We start from the raw sequence: 5,336 nt of genomic DNA, 5'->3' as shown, positions 1-5,336 counted from the left end.
GACCTTTGACAACAAATCTAAAGACTAAATTTATAATAAAGTGAAAGCCAAACACTTTTCCAGACTTGTAGATTGAATGAATTAAGGCAAAACAATATCTACGTTTCTCTCCATGTTGCCACCCAAAGCCTATTTCTAATTCTTCCGCCATCTCGCAAGGCTGCTTACAGCTCCCAGTTCACTGGAAGCCGCTTCCCCTTTGAGCTGGCTCCTGCTGGTGCTGCAGCTTTATTCCAAGCCTCTGGGACAGCATCCTGTTTAAGGGGGGTACAAAGACTGCATTAAAAAATACTGTATTTGGGGCTTCCCTGGTGGCGCAGTGGTTGAGAGTCTGCCTGCCGATGCAGGGGACGTGGGTTCGTGCCCTGGTCCAGGAAGATCCCTCATGCCGCGGAGCGGCTGGGCCCGTGAGCTGTGGCCACTGAGCCTGCACGTCCGGAGCCTGTGCTCCGCAATGGGAGAGGCCACAACAGTGAGAGGCCCATGTAACGCAAAAAAAAAAATACTGTATGTGGATGTGACCTTGGGTGACTCCAGCGTGAAGGCTGGACATTTAACCGCTGGGGTAAAAATACTCCATCAAGATAATAGATGGGCCACAAAGATTTACTAGGGAGTAACTTCATCGAGACCTTTTCTGGAAGTCAGCCCAACCCGAGCTGCCACACATCCCATGTAATGCGGTTCCTTGGTTATGTCTGAAGTGCCCTCTGCAATGTGGATTCTCCAAGAATACTCTTCTGAAGTCAGATCAAAGCACGATGACCACCACCCCACCTTCCCACCCAGCCTCAAGATCTGCTTTATAATAGGTATTGCCAAATAACTGGTTTCAAACTTTGGGAGTGACAGATGCGCTACATCTATCTAGGTGTACGTTGCAGAGAGAGAGACCCAGATGAAGACAGATAGCACTAGCTTGCAGGAAAAGTACAAATTGTACTTTTCGGACAGTCCTAGGTTCAAATCCTTTTTCTCACATTTGCCAGGTATGTAACACAAAACCTCAGTTTTTGTTTCTATAGAAGGTAGAGAGTAACATATCCATCCAGGGTTGATAGGACTAGAAGTCGTGTGTGATTCTAGGCAGCGAGTCTGGCCCGTAGTAGGTGACTCAGATCCCCATTCACTGGGCACCATCGACTCCTGGGCCCTTAAGCACTTATTCATTGGAATGTCTGGGCCACCACTAACTGGTTCCTTCACTCCCTCCTTGGTGGGAACCTCAGATACCCAGGCCCGAACCAATCAAACCCTTGAGAGCTGGTGCCCGTCCCACCATTTCTGGATTCAGATGAAATACATACCACCAGCTGCAGGATCTGGCTTCCAGGGACAGCAGTTGACCAGAAGGGCTGGGTGATCCAAGCTGACTCTCCAGGCATGAGTACCTTAGAATATCAGCTCAGATCCATGAAGGAAGTGGGAGGGACCTGGCAGGAACGTGACCGCTCTATGTGGCCTGTCCAGAGGGGTCTCACCTACTGGAGGAGCCATCTTTGTTTTCTTAGAGGCGAACTCTGTGACGTATCACCTTCATATGTTTTCCCTCCTTCCCCTGCCTCGATTTCCATATTCCCTCATTGCTGCTGTCCTGGTAGTTTATTCCACAGTAAAAATACTACCATATGAGCATAGCCTCCTACTCTGTTATCTTTGGAATGTCAAGTAAGATCATAGGTGCCAGATATTTTCTAGAAAACAGAGCCTGCAGATGGGATCTGGGATGGGATTGTCACCCATCTGAAAGCAGTAGGGACCCTGTCACTCTTAGTAAGCAGGGGTGACAAATCCCCACAGCAGCATTGCAGTTACTAAAGCTTTGGCCTCTGGATGAGCAGCAGGTGGAAGGCAAGGCTGTGAGCAAGAACAGTGACATTAATAAAGAAAAAGGCAAGTGGCAGGCTTAGGAAGGCGGTTTTCAAAGATGCCAGCCACAGGGAAGACCCGCTGAAACCTCAGGCAACAAGGATGGCAGAGCTGCAAAGGATGTGAAATGTGCAGAACGGACAGTTTTCCTTCTGCAGAGTCAGGACCCTGATGCTGACAGTGTGAACCTCTGAAACCTGGGGTGGGGTTACTGGGCACATGATCCAAGTATCTTGAACCTCACATTGCCCCGACCCCTCCCTAGTTGGCAGAAGCAGGCCCCTGGCCTAAACCCTGTAGAACAACGTCACCTGAGGGGGGGAGGCGCTTTGCAACATGACGTTATTCTAAGATGTGCCCCTACCCTTTTCCTGCCCACCATCGCTTCCATGGTAACCAGACAGGTCTCGGCACAGCCGGGCTGGGAATGACAAAGCCTGATCATGGAAGGACAGTCCACTCACCGAAGGAAAGGCAAGATGTGGCCAGTGCACCCTGGCAGAAGCTGAGGGACTCTAGTGGGGGTAGATGAGGGTGTTAGACCAAGCTGGACAGAATACTAGACTGGATCTGGGAACTTCAGGACGTTGGGTGTTTACCTGTGACTTGGGGTTTCATATTCTTGTAAGGATGACTTGGAAGCCAGTTCCGTGATTACCTGGAATGGTTTCCAGATGTTGGCCTACAATAAACAAGGTGGAAATCCAGAGCATCCTGTTCATGGTACTGAGGAAGGAGTCAGAAAAACTATAGGAATGTGATGGATATACTATGTACGTCAGGGCTGTGCTAAGGCTCATTCATTTTTGTAGTTTGCAGGGCCTTGCACTTGCCCTCCTGGGGAAAAAATGAGGGCATCTTGTCCTCAGCCTGTGAGAGTTGGGGTTCACGGGACCGCGTGGTGCATCTGAGAGGCACAATGGATTGCCGGTGTTGGGTCAGTTCAGTTCCTCCACTGCTCCCAGGCTTGCAGCTCCTTTGTGGATAAACTCGGCCACTGCGGCTGTTACATCACCTCCCGACGCCGCCAGCTGCTGTGGCCACCCCCAGGGCGAGGGCTGTCATGGTGGCAGCCACAAGCCCTCTGGCGCTCAGGATCCATTGCTCCAGACCCATCAAAGCTTTCATTCCTCCCATCATCCCTGGGCCCAGATGAAGCGCTGGGGCGTGGACCGTGGCTGCTTCAGGTGACAGAACCTGGACGTGCTCGGGAGTTCTTGTCCCACAGGCAAATGTTGATTCATAAGAGACAGGATGTAGCCAGCAAGGAGATTCCTCTCCCATCCTCCCCCCAGATGGACTTTCCCACATCTGGTGGTCCAGAGACACCCCATGTGTCTGAACAAGACCCCTGCTCTCTCATGAAACCGTGGCCAGCTCCATGATGCACTACTTTGCACTGACTTTCCTTCCTTCCACACTTAACTTCCCACAGCCTGGGATTCTACCAATAAAGCCTCAGCTTGTGAGCTTATCTTCAGGATCTGTTTTCTAGGGAACAAGCCTGAAACAGGAGGCAACTATGGTTACAGTCACATAGGCAATGTGCAAATAATAAGGACAAAATATGCTGGTGTAATCCAGCCTGGGAAACCTACCAGCCGCGTGGAAGTGGGACTGCTCGTAACATGAATCCTTTTGGAATGACTTTACAACACGGGTTGAAAGTTTAAATTGAAAATGTTCTTTCTGGTTATTAAAGTAATATGTGTGCGTTAAAGAAAATTTGGAAAGTAAGGGACAGTGATTAAACTGCCCTGTTATCTCACTGTGTCCAATGACCACTTTATCATATTTCCATGTGGATTTATAACACAATCTTGAATCCAGTTGTTTATACCGTTTAAAAAACTCCCACTAGCAGTTATTTTATAATCATGTTCTGTGGGGTGGAGTTAAACATCTTTATCCAGCTAATAGTTTTAATGTTTCGATAAATACTTAAATAAGTCAACATTACAAATATTTATGTACCATCCAGCCAGCTTCTAGAAATAATAGCATTTTGCCATATTTGCTTGAGATTTATGTATTTTATAAAATCCTATAGATGGAGTTGAAAACCCCTTTAACATCCCGCTGATTCTATTTCCCTCCCTCACATCCCAGGGGTAACCACAATTCCAATTTTTCCATTCCTAGGCACAATTTTTATACTATTACTACGTTTTAATAGGACCATAGTAATGTACACCACTGTTTTGTGGGTTTTCAATACTTTAGTGAGTGTTATCGTGCTTCTTGCATCGTATTGCAATTGACTCTTTTTGCTCAATGTTATAGTTATGAGATCTTATGTGTGTTAATATAAATATATCTAATTCCTTCATTTCCACTGTGGCACGAATTCCATCAGCTATACCGTGATTGACTTATCCAGTCTCCTGTTGGTGGACCTTGACATTCTCGGTTCTTCTGCTATTTCCAAGAACGCTGCCATGAATGTTTCCACACGATTCTTCTTATACACACACGTCACAGAGTCTCTAAAGGACATTTCCAAAACCAGAATTGCTGGGCACGGACTGTGCACATTTTCGACTTTACTGGGCACTGCAGTGGCGTCCCACGTGGTGGTACCAGTTTGCACTCCTGCCAGGAGTGGATGCGCTTTCCCTGCTCCACAGCCTTGTCCATACGTGGCAGAGGTTTTCATTCTTGCCCATCTGATGAGTGTGGAAATGGTAACTCAAGATAGTTTTGACTGGCACAACTCTAATCGTGAGAGAAGTCTGTCATCTTTTCATATGCTTATTGGCCATTTATGCTTTTTTTCTTTTGTGAAGGCCTGCTCACCACCTGTACCGATGGTGCTCACTCTCTCTCCCTCCTTCCCTCCTCTCTCCTTCTCTCCCTCTGATTTATAAGAGTTTTAAAAAGTAACTTCTTGGTATTAACCCCATATCAATCGTCTGTGTTGCAAATGTGTTTCTCCACTCCGCTTTTGTCCTTTTACTTCATTTTGCCCCTTGTAATCCAGGAAGGTTTCAATCTGAATGTACTTCAATATGTCACGTCCTTCCTCTATGATTCTTACTTTTATTCTCTTGTTTAGGAAACCACTTCTACTCTGAAGACTTTAAGATGGTCCCTTTTATTTCTTTTTAAGGGTTAATACGTTTTCCTTTTTCCAATCTCTCTAGAATATTTTTGGGGGAGCTGGTATTTCCTGTGTTATCCAAAGTGGTGGTGCCAGTTTACACTCCTGCTCTACAAGGTGGTATCAGTTTACACTCCCTGCTTCACATCCTCACCTGTACTTGGCCATGGTTTTAATTATTGCCAATCTGATGAGTGTGGAAATGGGGTAGTAATGGAAAGAATAAGGCAGTTATATTGCCCAGAAATTTATGCTTTTCCCAGTGACCTGCCATCCACGTGTTTCAAGTTTATAGATATGTGTGGGTCTGTGTCTGACTCTATATCCTGTTTCATTGGTCTGTTTGTCTATCCCTGTGCAATTACCA

This window comes from Mesoplodon densirostris, chromosome 4 (assembly GCF_025265405.1).
Source record: "Mesoplodon densirostris isolate mMesDen1 chromosome 4, mMesDen1 primary haplotype, whole genome shotgun sequence".
NCBI classification, from domain to species: Eukaryota; Metazoa; Chordata; class Mammalia; order Artiodactyla; family Ziphiidae; genus Mesoplodon; species Mesoplodon densirostris.
This window is presented reverse-complemented; position numbering follows the sequence as displayed.